We start from the raw sequence: 14,040 nt of genomic DNA on the forward strand, positions 1-14,040 counted from the left end.
ATAACGTAAGAGGGGAAAGCAAATGATGTTATAGCTGTGCTAAACATGATTAAATTGTTAATTTCAGGGCATGTTCTCTGTGTAATTTTTATTTCTCTTAGCTTCTGCCCCCCAAATAACAAAATGTTCTATGAAAAGGATCAATATATTTCTTCCTATATTCATTGTAATTACAAAACAATATATTTCTTGTGTGTGTGTGTGTGTGTGTCTGTGCACGCACACATGTGTGTGTAATATAACACACCTTCAGACACTTGTTTTAACAAAAAATCCTGTGATCTTGTTTTCAGCAGTATCAGATGTTCTTGCAATGTTTTCTTACATCATTCCATGGCCAACACTAATGTACAAGTTTGTTTTTTTGTTTTTTGAGTTTTGGTCAAAAGTCGTTTTTATTGTAAATGCTGTTTTCCAGGCGTCAGCATAGGCTGTAAACATTCGTCTTGAGCTCACACTTGTCAGAAAATGTCTGTTAGCAATTAGGAGTATTTATATTTTATTGGTGTAAAGAGAATCCTTTTTGCTAGCTTTAACAAAAACATTGTTGACTTAAAGTATTTCATGGTGCTTTTATGATAGTTGACTTGATATTTTGGTAGAATAAGTATGTCAAAATATTTAACTGAATGTTGAATGTCATATGTGTATTTTAATTACTGCACATTTTTAATATGACATGTTAGATCACAAAGGCAAAAAACAACAACTTTATGATATTTTCACAGGCTGAATGAAACATAAAGAATTTAAAAAGTGATATCAAAGTGTTTGTTTTCTTCAAGTACCTTAGACTGTCTTTGAAAATATGAATAAATGCGAAATGTCAATGCATGAAGTAAAATAACTAGTAGAACAGCTACTGTCAATAAATGTGTCCAAGCATAATTACCAGAAAAGAAAACTGCAGTTTGTGAAAATGTGCTGATACATAATTGAAATCTCACCACGTGATTTGTTAGATGATAAAATGTGTTTCAGAATACTGTGCTAGCCTATAACTTACAGTTGGCCATATTTTTTATTTTTTTCAATAATAAGTGACTTCTAATATGAATGTAAACCAAGTCTTTGCTGCCTACCCAAATGTTAGTTAGTTTAGTGTCAATTCTCATTTTAAGATCACACAGTATAAGAGGAAACTATAGAAGAACAGATCCAAAAACCTGTCACTTTTATAACTTTTCCTCTGCTCAAGAAATCAAAATTACAGTTAAAAATTAGGTTCTAAATGCATAATAGCCTTAATCATAGTTAAAATATCTATCGAAAAATTTATGAAAACATATGACCGTGTGAAAAACTTTAACTGTTATGATAATGAGTTTTTTCTGTTATATAAATTATAAATATCTATCACATTTTTATAGAATACTTACTGAGCATACATGGGATACTGTCTGGATTGTCTTTTAAGAATCTGTTTAAAACAATGTAGATTCAGAGTTATATGGTACTGTGACCTTGTTTTATTTTAGATATAAGAATAAAATTAATAATTCATTTTTCAGAAGGTAAACTAAATCATTTCATTTGTAAATATATATTTTTGCTTTAAACTCTTATTTAACTTTTACATTTAAATGCTGAATGCTCATTTTCAAAATCCAAATGCTTTATTTAATTACAGATATAATTATCTCATTTATTTTCATGTATTAATCAGAAAAATCATACTCTGAAGGCATATATGTTGTGTTTCGAATAATTGAAAATAAAAATGAGAACTTCTTAAATCCTACTCAGGTAAACATTGTAATTACAAAACAAGTGTTAGCTATATGAAAATGTGCCGGTTGTAAAAAAGATAATGAAATGGAGGAAAATTTTAACTGCTTACCTCCCAAAATAATACATAATGAAAAGAACACTTTAATATTTGGGTGGTATTCTCAGATTTTAGATACAAATTTTATGTCCTGCTGTCTTCAGGTAAATTCATATATAGTAAATTTAAAAGATTGTGTTACAGGTCTCAATAATTATATAAGAAGTTGTTAGAAGTTACTTTAGAGGGGAAATTATAATTATTATGATTGATTTTTTTAAGTCTTGTGATAAATAGTAGAGTGATATTAGATCATGTAATCCTAAAGTGTAATCTCAAACTTTTTAAGTCAAAAAAGATTTAAAAGACAATCTATGTATTTATATGTTACATACATTAACAATAATGTGTATTGTATCTTGGATATTTAAAATGTTTTTTTTTTCTTTAACCCACATAGTGTCTTAGTTAATTAACTAACAGTACTACATACCAGACTCTGAATGATCTCTAAGATTCCATAATCTTTCTTTTCTCACTTTTTCTTTTCCTTTTTTTTCTCATCTCTTGCTTGAAAGGAATTTTTCCCTAAAACTCCAAGGTTACTGGAAAAGGAGACTATTTTAAACTTAGGCTTAAAATCTTTCATGTTTGATCCAATTCTTTTTCTTGTTTTTTCATCTGTCAGGCAGTATATATACTTCGCGTGATTCATGGGCTATTCTCTAGGGATCCATAATCAGTTACATACCTTGAATTATTACTTTTGCGAATAAGAGGGTAACTAGAAGCAGCATTTATTAAGTTTTATGTGTCTTCCCCTTCTTTAAAAATTTATAGTAAATCATTCTATAGTCACAACATTCAAAGGTATAAATTGCAATGTTAGATTTTCAAAGTCCAAGTTTGTCCATTATAAAATATGAAGATATATTTGGCAATACTTCCAAATAAAAAGAGTATATATCTTTTGACCCAGAATTCTGCTTCTAGTTATTTATCTAACAGATAAACTCCCAAATGTGTGAAATAATATTTAAGGAAATATACTGTATGTGTTATTTGTATGTCCAATATACATGTTAAAACTAAAACATTCTATATATGGAATTTTAAAAGTAAAAAGCAAAAACAGCATATGTACTCTGCTGTAAGTTATAGAGACAAATTATGTATATATACATGTGTATGTTACATACACATATATGCATCACACATATGGTATATATTTGTAAATGCATAGATTATTTCTGTAAGGCTACTGGGAAATTGCTCATACGGGAGCTAGCTTCTAGAGAAAGACGCTAGGCATCTAGGGAGAGAAGAGGGAAGCAGGTGGACACCATTTTCACTATCTTACTGTTGTATCATTTAAATGTAGTGCCTATCTAAAAGTAAATAGAATGTTTAAAATTAAATCTAAAAAGTTTAAATTAAAATGAAATGGCCCCGATGAGAACTCCGACAGAAGCTACAGGAACGAAGACTGCTCTGAACTGAGATAGGAACCCTGTCATAAAATCACCAAGCCCTTTAGGTCTGACTCTGTCCATCATGCAAACTCGGTACTGTGAATTTCTATATAAGTTGAGTGTGCTGATCTGACAAGATGGAGATTCAGCTTCCATTACAGTAATGTGTTATTCTAGATTAATAAATTAGTATTATGTAGGAATTTAATTTTCACAAGTTTATCACAGAGAGGCTTCTCAATTTCCTTATAAGCACAAAATCATTTCTGGAGTGTAAGGTGGGGACTAGTTTCCAGCTGTAGTGACTCAGGTGGAGTGTTGCCCTCGAGCAGCCGTCAGCATCACCTTCAGATGCCACCTCTGTGACAGTAGCAGGGGGCATATACGTGCCATTTGCTGCCCATCCAGTGTCTCCGCTGCATTGGATTTTAGTTCCAGTTCTCCAGTCTTTATTTCGTAGACTAAAATGAACTGAAATCCCAAGAGAAGTGGAAAAAATGAGTGCTCATTATCTACGAATTGTGAAATTATTTCTCAGCAAAACTAGATGGACTCATAAAAGAATATGTATCCTTGCAGAATGCCTCAGAGTAGTTTAAAAAGCATAGTAAGTGATTGATTGACCTAAATATAAGGGCGTCTGCAATTTATATTAATAAACGGCCATAATGTTAGGGACCTGAAGTAATCTGTTTCATATTTTAAAATATCAAGTAAAATTATCTTTACAATTATGAATATTTAAACAGTATTATTACTTCTCAATATATAGCACATGTAAACATACCATATCATTTTTATTGCCAAAAAGGAAAAAATAATTAAAACTATAAAAATCTGTTCTTAGTGTCATTTTAATGTGTCTTTGTTATTGCCATTTGTCTGAAAGATACCATGAAAAAGAAATTGAGAAATAATATATCAGTAGATGATCAGTTTTATTCTTGGCAAACTTCACTATTTTTTTCATTCAAGAGAACCACAGAGAACAAAACATATCTGCTATAAATTTCAATTGAATTTACATCATTTTAAAAGTTGAGGTTTGCTTTTTTTCCCTCAAATCTTTAATTCAGTGTTTCTCTTTGTGTGATTTCCATCTTACCTAATTTTCTTAAACATGAGGAAGAATTTTATTCATTTTAATGAATGTATATGTGAAGGAATTTCTCTACTACATACGTGCATTATAAGTACACACATAGATCCTTTACTTCTGAATCTGACAAATTAGAATAGTAGTTCAAAGACTGGATTTCTTATTTCCTTACATGTTAACAATAGTAGGTTGAGGAGCCCCGAGGGTGAGAGCGGCAGAAGAGAGAGATTGACAGTTCAGGTCTTTAAAGGCCAAGTTAAGCTAAGGTTACTCAATAGCTTGTACCTTATACTTAACCTCATCTCTGGCTTTCCTGTAACTGAGATGTGAGGCTAAATTCTTGGGATAGTTGACTAGGAGAAATTTTGGTCCCTTTCTAAGTTTAGATACCCATGCACTATGGCATCTATCTTTCTCAGAGTTTTCCAAATAAGACCATCACCGCAATTTCTCAAGCCATTGGGGAACAGTCTGTAGGACAGGTGAGAAAGTTCTGAGTAATGTCAACTTTCCATTGTGATAGATAAAACAATTTTTTAAAGGAAAAAAAAATGAATTTTAAACAAACATAAAAAACCCACACATGTTCTGGGGATAAAATGTTTCTTGACATGTTAATGGAAAAGAACATGATATAACATAGTGTTTCTACTATAACACTACATGAGATACAAGGAAGAAAAAACAAACATATACAACAAAAATAAAGTATGTATTGGAACACAGTAGAAGGAAATATACAAGAAGCGACTAATGACTGACTGATAAATTTCTTTCTTCTCTTTTCACTTTACTGAACTCGAAATTTTCTTTCATGAACATTTATTACTTACATAATAATGAGGTGAAAGGAAAGACTTGTTCTTTGGAAATTTAGTAATTTTATATTGTTTATGTTTTTGCAATTGCTTCTTTGTACATTCTCTTTCCAGTCTATAATTTACATATTATATATCAAAAAGAAAAAGTGAAAGAAGAAAATAAGCGATAGAAGGGAATAAATACAACAAAAACATTTAATAGATGGTATAGTCTCCCCAGAAAATTTTGGTATGAAAATTACCTTAGTATTTTAAATGTCCACATACTTTTCTTTTCCATCCCTGATAGATTAGCTGACTTTGTTGTTAGAAAGTTTGTGTTATTTTTAACTGATATCTATACTATTAAAAATATGAATTTTGTACGATGGATCTTGCTTTATGTTGGATAACTTGCATATCCATGGCCACATAAGCATGATGTCTATATGCTAATATGCTTACTTAATCTTTAATACATTATATTTTAATAATATAGAATGCCAGGCTATGGAAGAGCAAATGAAAAGGTCATTTTTTATTCATGTACTACTGAATATACTTTCTGCTTGTAGCTCATTACACATGCAGTTGAGCCCAATTTTTTAAAAGTGGAAAGCATGCCAAATTAAACCACAAGTTTCGCAACTGATGTTCCTTTTGTAAAAAGGAGTGCTCTCCATCTTTTCAATTTTATTTATTCTGACTGCTTGTTACTCATTTGTGCTTCTCTCTTCTCTGTTATAGTCAGAATTTCTAATCCCATTTCAAGCAGAAGGCTGCCACTTTTCATCAGAGAAGAGGCAATAAACATGCATCACACTTATATATGTGGGCTTTCATCTGGGGAGCTCAAAGTGTTTTATGCATAAGTAGCATTTCCCCTGGCTTTTTTTTTTTTTAAGTAGGAAAAATGAAGCCTCGAGAACATAAATGATTGAAGGAAGCCCACACCTGTAACAATGAAAGTCTTGGTTTTAATTAAATATATATCTGTGAAAATATTCAGGATTCCTTGACCTGGATATCAATTTGTATGCTGTGCTAGAAGTAACAAAATTGTAGAGACTAAAAATTGGTACTAGCACATTCTTGTCATAGCCCAGTTAGGGATAATAGTGACATAATGAAATTGAGCTCTAATATAAAGTAACTTCATGAACCTGAGTATTCATTTAATGTCTTTAAATATCAAAATTATAAAAAGAACTCATTTAGAAAGAAAGAGTGTTTTCAGGATCAAACTTTTGAGAGTTTTGTGAATGTAGTTCACAAAGCCAAAGAAAGGTCAGCCAGCCCCATGGATGGGGTCTAGCCAGGGCAGCAGGAAAGGCTGGTTCTCAGGAATTGAGCCTCTCCCTCATCTAGTCAATCTCAATCAATCAATCTCTCTCTCTCTCCCTCCCCCAACTCTTTGCCAAAGACATAAATGGTCTCGACAGTACTAATTCAAATGTGGACTATTAGTTGTAAAAGCATGAGTTAGAGATTAATAGAAAAATAGAGAATTTTTTAATAATAATAACAACAACAATAATAAAAGACCTTCTTGTTCTGAGGATGTTTGGATGTAGGTCTGTGATTCTCAACCTGCCTTGCCTTGAGGCTGCAGAAAATCAAAGGAATGAAGACTCAGAAGGTCTTTTTTTCACCTCTACTTTTGGTGGTGTTGTGCAGACTGGTTTAATGCATGTGTGTCGGGGGTGGAGGTGCAAGAGGTCTGAGAAGTTTGACTTCCATTGGAAAGGGAGGCATAGGCATGGAGGAGGGGATGGAATGAGAAAAATTAAAACCAAGGAAGGCTGTGTTTTTGAACGAGTGATGGGGGGATTTAGAGTTTTAAATATAGAGGTTAGAGGTCATTGCTTTCTGTGATGCGTGAGACTTTGGAAAGAGATTTCTGGAAAGGATTTTCAGAAGTGTAACAAGATAGTAAGAGATTAGTGTTACTGAACTTACCATCTTGTGATACTTTTTGCCTGCTGAAAAAGGTATATTAAAAAATACTGTGTGTCCCATACATTCATACTAGAAGTGGGCGGCATAGAGCTAAGGGTATCAAGTGATAAACTGGCTGAAGAGCAGAACATCTGCATGATCTCACTGCACCTCTTTGCCATGTATAATGCAAATTGGATTAATTTCTTAAAATAACTAAGGACTCAACTAATAAAGTCACATTTTCATTTAAAAGAAAAATGGAATGAAGCAGAATTTACTAATACCAATCAATACATATTTTAGCTCTGCTATGTCTGCATACACACATAAATGGATGTAGAGATATTTAGATAAACTGTAGATATAGACTTAACCTAATATTTCTACATAAATAGAAACTTAGAATTTCCTGGGTATAGATATATTCATTTCCAAGATATTTATTTCCATTAGAAAACCACTTTAAAGTCACTCCCTATGTAGAGATCATGAAAAGTAATCAGTTTTTCCCCAAAATTATCTTTATACAATTTAGAAATATTCTTGGATTTTATAAATACCTGTCAATTCAGTAGTTGAGGAAAAATTGAGGGTACATTAGTCCAGAAACAAACATTTTAGGATGTCAGACACCTGACTCATATTCCCACTGCCGACAGTTTATGCTCAAAATTTCCACCTGACCATGTTTGGATGGTGCCTTTGGAGAACAAAACAGCAAAGCAAGGTGACAGAATAGTAGCGCCCTGAAGCAGTATCCTGAGATGCGCACAGCAGCTCCTCTTTAGCCTTTCACCTAGTGGCCCTGGACCAGGCTCTCAGAGAATGCCAGATGCACCAGACAGGGAGCCTCTGACATGTCATCCTGCTAAGGCACAGTGGCCTAGCCTGGAGGAAAGGCCACCCACTCTTTATTAGCAGTATAGCCACTATTCAAGGTCCTGCCTGTGGTCTTGGAGCAAGTTCCCAATCTCTTCAATGCCCTTCTTTCTTCATATGTAAATGAAAGGATGATAAGACCTTTAAGGCCCTGCCAGTTCTAATATCCAGCGATTACACCCTTTAGTCTCATCTGCCCAGGCATTATTCCTTGTCTATACCTTTACGATAATGCATTGCAGGTCTGTACTTAGTGGATAGTACACTAAAGATTCTACTATGTAGTCACTGTTACAACAGAAAAGCACATGATGCTTCTTACTCATAGATTATTTTCAGAATCAAGGCCGACATATCAGAAGTTGTTCTCTGGAATATTAATAGGTCTTGCACTTGGAAGACACTCGGTCAGTCCAAGTGAAACAGGCCTTCGTTCTGTGGTACTGCTCAGGACTTTGTGTACGTTTATGTGTATTGCGACCCAAGGATCTGAGAGTTCCAGAATGCAGTGTTTTTCCAACTGATTTGAATGAAGTCTCTCTTTCTTGTGTGGAAAGTCTACACTCTGGGAAACAATGATTTTGGCTTTTTTCAGTCTGCCCACAGACATATTCAGCCAATCATCAAATATGAGTGTTCCTCTTCTTAAAAATCTGCTCATCTCCTAGCTTGTGATGGCCTCTACGGGCAACTTCTACAGAAGGCCTCGAGGCATTGGGCTGTTAGTTCATTATTAGTAAGAAGTGTAGGGAAATCAGAATACAGTACTAAGAATTTACAGACCTGGCCCAAATTTATCTGGTGTTTGAATTCATTTCCCTCTCTCCATTCTTATGTAAGAAAGCATCCCTGTAGACAGGTGGTAGGGAAGGAGTGCATATCTTAGTTTCTAAATTATTTCTAGCGTTCAGTTTTTTCTGTTAAGGAAAAAACATGATCTAATATGATATAATATAATCTTACTGACTACATTTTGAAACTGCCACTTACTATCAGATTGAGCTCCTGTTTCTGCAGTTATGATGTGGAGATGGTAAAATGGTAGAATGGAGTGGTCACAGAATTAAATAAAGAAATATTTAGCAAAATACCAGCTATTGAGTGCTCACTAATGTTAGCTTCCCCTTTCTTTCATTGTCTAGCTGAGAGGTCCTAGATCTAGAAGTGAGTTACTTGGTCTCATTCCATTACTAACTCATTACTAACTATCACAACATGAAATGTTATTGGCCCTATAGAACTTAATGTCTCCATAACTCAATCCTCTCACTTATCAAATGAAGATAAAACTACTTTACAGGGTGTTTTTAAGTATTAATTAAGTATAACTAATTTCAAAAGATTTTTTTTAAGTACTAATTAATAATATTCATTGTTAGTAGTAGTAAAATTATTATTGACTGTTAACCTGATAGTGGAACCTTTTTGTTTCCAGTGAAATATCTGTTTTAATGGGATTGCCGAGAAGAGCATCCTATTTTAACAAAATCCTCCAGGACAAATTTAATAAAAAGTACTAAGCCCCTTGTTTTCCATCTTACATAGGAAGACATTTTACTTTTAAACATTTGTATATAAGTTCTTTCATCTTCAACTGCAAAACTGTAAAAGATTTAGTTTTTGAAGATTGTGCATTTAATTTTTAGCTGAATTTTATATAGATCAAATTCATGCATCATCAGAAAGTCTCCAAAAATAGAATTTAGAGAGCGTGGGGAGAGAGAGTTAAAAATTTATAAGTCTTTGGGAACCTTAAATAGGAAAGATATGAAAAAATGTGTTTAGAACTTAAAAACTACATTTAGAACTGTGGGAAAGTAACTGTAAATTCTTACATGAAAACCATACTGTTTATTTCTTCTATCACATTTAAGGTATGTTGTTATTAAATTTATTAAATTCTCTCGATGCAAAGATACTGTTGGCATTGAAATTTTGTTCAAGTTATCTTTAAGTATTTTCTACTGAAATTAACTTCTGATGTGAAATTTTAATAGTTTAGTATAAAAAGCTTACACCTTTTAAAATTAGATATCTAAGTTTATTTTAAGACATGTTTTCTGTTTATCTTACATTATGTCAAACAATTTTTTGCCTAAGTTTTTCATTTGTATATCTGACCTCTGTGAATAGATTTATAGGTTTGAAGGCATTTGCCAAATGTTTTTGGGTTGTAGACAGCTTACCTGTCTTTTTTGATAAATCTCCATTTCCATAGTGGATATTTAGAAGAGCAATCTAGATTACTTGGAAATGTCTTTAAAACCCTGGCTGCTTGTCCTGTCTGTTGCAGCTTTCTATTCATAATTTACTATCCAAGCGCCAATAGCTAAATGGGCATTTTATAATTTCCTGTAGAAGTTAAGTGTGTAGACAGAAAAACTCTTAAAATTGTATTGTTGAGAAAAGATTTTAAAATATGAGCATCATTAGCAACACTTAAATTGGTGACATTTCCAGAGATCATTGGCCAGGTGACTATTTTCATGCCATAAATGATGGCAAAGAGTACTTCACAGATGTTTTTCTAGTTCATCGTAAAGTGTGAGTCCATGAATTTCTATATATTAAGTTCCATTTCTGGCATAGCACTGTACCAACAGGATGGCATGAGAAATCCTTTTCCACTTAACACCCAATCATGAAAGCTGCCTTTCGTTGGAAGGAGGAACACTCTCATGTTGAGAATTTTAATACAAAATACTAAATTTAAAAAACCCTTAAAATATTTTATAAGTATGCATTTTCTGATTTAGAAGTATTTAATAGTAGCTACTAATTAAAATAATATTTGAACATTTGTGGTGTGAAGCGCTATACATACATTATATCATTTTATTCTTACAATAACCTTATGAAGTCGTTATCTCCATTTTACTTTTAAGGCGATAGACCAAGAGGTTAAATAACCTTGTCTTTCCAGGTTACAAGACAAAACCAGATGTGAGCTATGGTCTCTGATTCTAAATCCTGTGCTATAATGCTTCACATTTACTAATACATTATTATAATTTTTTATAGCTGCTTTATTGCCCCAAATATCTAAACCAAAACACACCTACATTACCACGTCTGCACTCTACATTTATATCTTTACATATTTAATATCTGTTGGTCACCTTGCATGGTAAAAACTTCATGCTCACAAAGCCTCAGAAGTTATCTCCCTACCCCTACAAATCATTTGACAATTAACTTATAGTCTTGAAAGAGGAATATTGAATCCAAACAAATTTAAGAATATGTAACAAATATATAATAATGTAGAAAGAATAAAGTTATTCATGCCGTTTTGTGGCTTTATTTTATTTTTATTTATTTATTTTTTTAGCACCACTGTTTCTTGAAATCTTTACATGTCAGGTGATTATATATATATATATATATATATATATATATATATAAATAAATAAAATCCCATTTGGATACCACAGTTTTTTTTTTTTTTTATCCTATCCTATTTGTGTTTACAGAGAGAGGATTTCTGGGTCACTAGACATATTCATTGAAAGTTTTCTTAGTTTTGTTCATCCTCTATCACTGGGACCCAGTATATCTCTAGGCCACATATGGTGGTCCATAAGTATATAAGTGAAAGAATGAGTAATAAAAGACTACACTCCAGAATGTTTTTGCTAATTTATGCAGCTGCCACATGTGTATCTGTTTTGCCATATTCTTTCCACATCAAGGTATGAAAATAGATAACTAAATCTACAGTGCTTTGTTTTGTTTTGTTTCCTAAGTCCACTGCTCTCAGAGAAAGAGTAGAAGCTCTAAATGATCAGAGACTCAGTGACTGGGCTTGAGGTAGCTTGTAGACAGCAGTCATACAGTCCACTGAATTTTTGGAGTGTCTGATTTCTAAATGCTTATTAGTAATTCAGTGTTTTATTATACCAAAATATATAATTCTTATAATTTTGAAAGTTTGATTTACAGAAACTATAATATAGTTTTCTGTTTTGTTTCCCAAGGTATGAAGTAATGAGTTTCAACATTTTTACTATTTTTAAATAAACAGCCAACTAATGTCATTTTAAAATTTATGATGATAAATAATTCTGACATGAGGCTTTAAGCATTAATTTATTATGTATTTATTTTATGCTGATTCTCTGCTTTGTCACATTTTCCAACAGCTTTGAGATAGGTGCTATAATTAAATCTATAACAAAATACATTTTATTGAGATGAATTTTTTTCTACTTCACTTTATTAGAATATATAGACCAGGATTTGGGGTCATTTTCTGTAATTATACTATTGTCCCCAAAGCGTATGAATAAAATTCACAATTATGCTAGTACTGATATCCAGCTGTGCCAATGAAGACAGATACTTTTTAATGGGAAAAGATATTTAAGCAAAAGATATTTAAATTCTGCTACTTTATAATAGTAACATTGAATATTTTATATAACTTGGCTTTGGGAAGAAAGTGTTTTTTAAGTATTGTTTTTTCTTTTAGAACAAAATTCAAAGTTATCTCATGGTCTAACAGCTAAAATTAACATTTACTTTCCCTTTAAGCTATTGCCAATTCTTTTGTTAAGTAGACAATATAAGTAACTGTCATAGTGAAAGTATTTACTAAGTCTCGTTGATATCAGTACATTTTATTGTATATTTTGTCTTGTCAAATGCAAAACCAGCTGTTTACAATTTAGAAAGGCCTCTAGTTTCTAGATCATATTTATTGACTCTATAGTTGCGATCATATGGCCTTTATTATTAAAACTATAAAATATCATACTATTTTATCAATTTATACCACCTTAATCATATATGATGAATGAATTAATTTAAATAATTGAAATATTTTGAACAGGATTTTAAAACAAATAATCTTCAAACTCCATTAACTTAAAAGGGGGTCTGAAACTTTTATTAAAAAGGATAACAAAACATACATGAAACTCTGGATTTAACTCAGTATAAGCCCCTCTTTTCTGCCCTGTTATAGATTAGTATTTGTTTATTTAATGAGTTAAGCGAGGGATTGTAAAAGAAAATATTTATAGAATTATATTATTTTAAATGATATAAATACCCATTTATTCATAAGTTTTCTGCTGAAAAATCAAGATCTTTTATTTCTATAAGAGCACACTGATGGGAGTTTCATGTCATCTTTCTTCCATAAGCCATACCCCAATTGCATCATTAACGTGGAGTGAGCAGTAAGCCACTTGTGGAGCAATATAAATATAATCCTTCTAAATTTTACAGACTTTCACCTAAACTTTTTAAACCATTTCAAAACCTAATTAAAAAGCATTTTTAGTGAGTTGCCTTTATCAAACATATCCAAAGCATTCAGTGAAGTTTTATAAAAATAATTAACTTTTTTACTTTCACATTTCATTTATTATTATATTTTATTAAATTATACAATTAGAATAGCAAATATAATTAGCTAAGCAAATTTGAAGGCTAACACATGTTAAATCCACAAGATACTGATTTTTAAAAATTTAATACATAAATATAGGGAGAATCATACAAAGAACTCTCATGTACCCAACATCCAAACTCAGCAATTACCAGCATATTGCCATTCTTATTTCATTGATTTATCCCCCAAATATTTACCATTTGTAAATATTTCAGTTATCTCTAACAGAAGAAAATTTTTTTATAATACATACATACAATACTGTTATTACAACTAACCAACATAACAATTTCTTAAAGGCTTTTTTCAGCTTGTTTATTTGATTGGGATCCCAACTCAGTCAGGTACTGCATATGTTCGCTACATCTCTTTGTTCTATTTTAATAAATATTACCCCCCTACTTTTTTTATACATGTTATTTATTTGTTGAAGAACATGAATTGTTTGTCCTACAAAAGTTCTTACATTCTGGATTTTGCTGATTGTCTTTGCATGGTGCCATTCAATATATTTTGCTTAACTTTTCACTCCCCTATATTACCTTTGAATTGATAGGTAAATTGGAGGCTTGATTAAATTTAGTTTCCTGATTTGGGGGCAATACACTACATAGGTGATGCTGGATATGTCTCATTGTATTAAATCAGGAGGCACATAACATCTAGAGATAATGGAAATTTTA

The 14,040-nt window shown here is 31.8% G+C and overlaps 1 protein-coding gene across 2 annotated transcripts in view; it reads left to right on the forward strand.

Moving 5' to 3' along the window:
• Positions 1 to 14,040, forward strand: part of FBXL17 (F-box and leucine rich repeat protein 17) — a 444,087-nt gene that overhangs the window by 260,373 nt on the left and 169,674 nt on the right. The window contains exon 7 of one of the 2 annotated variants that reach the window (XM_036225333.1): positions 1 to 11,316. This exon is cut by the window's left edge and continues 18,576 nt beyond it. The exons of the other annotated variant lie outside the window; for it this stretch is intronic. The gene's annotated coding sequence lies outside the window, so the exon portion shown is untranslated. Of the gene's footprint in view, positions 11,317 to 14,040 lie in introns of those variants that run through there. 2 annotated transcript variants of the gene reach the window in all.

This window comes from Rousettus aegyptiacus, unplaced genomic scaffold (assembly GCF_014176215.1).
Source record: "Rousettus aegyptiacus isolate mRouAeg1 unplaced genomic scaffold, mRouAeg1.p scaffold_m13_p_8, whole genome shotgun sequence".
Lineage (NCBI taxonomy): Eukaryota > Metazoa > Chordata > Mammalia > Chiroptera > Pteropodidae > Rousettus > Rousettus aegyptiacus.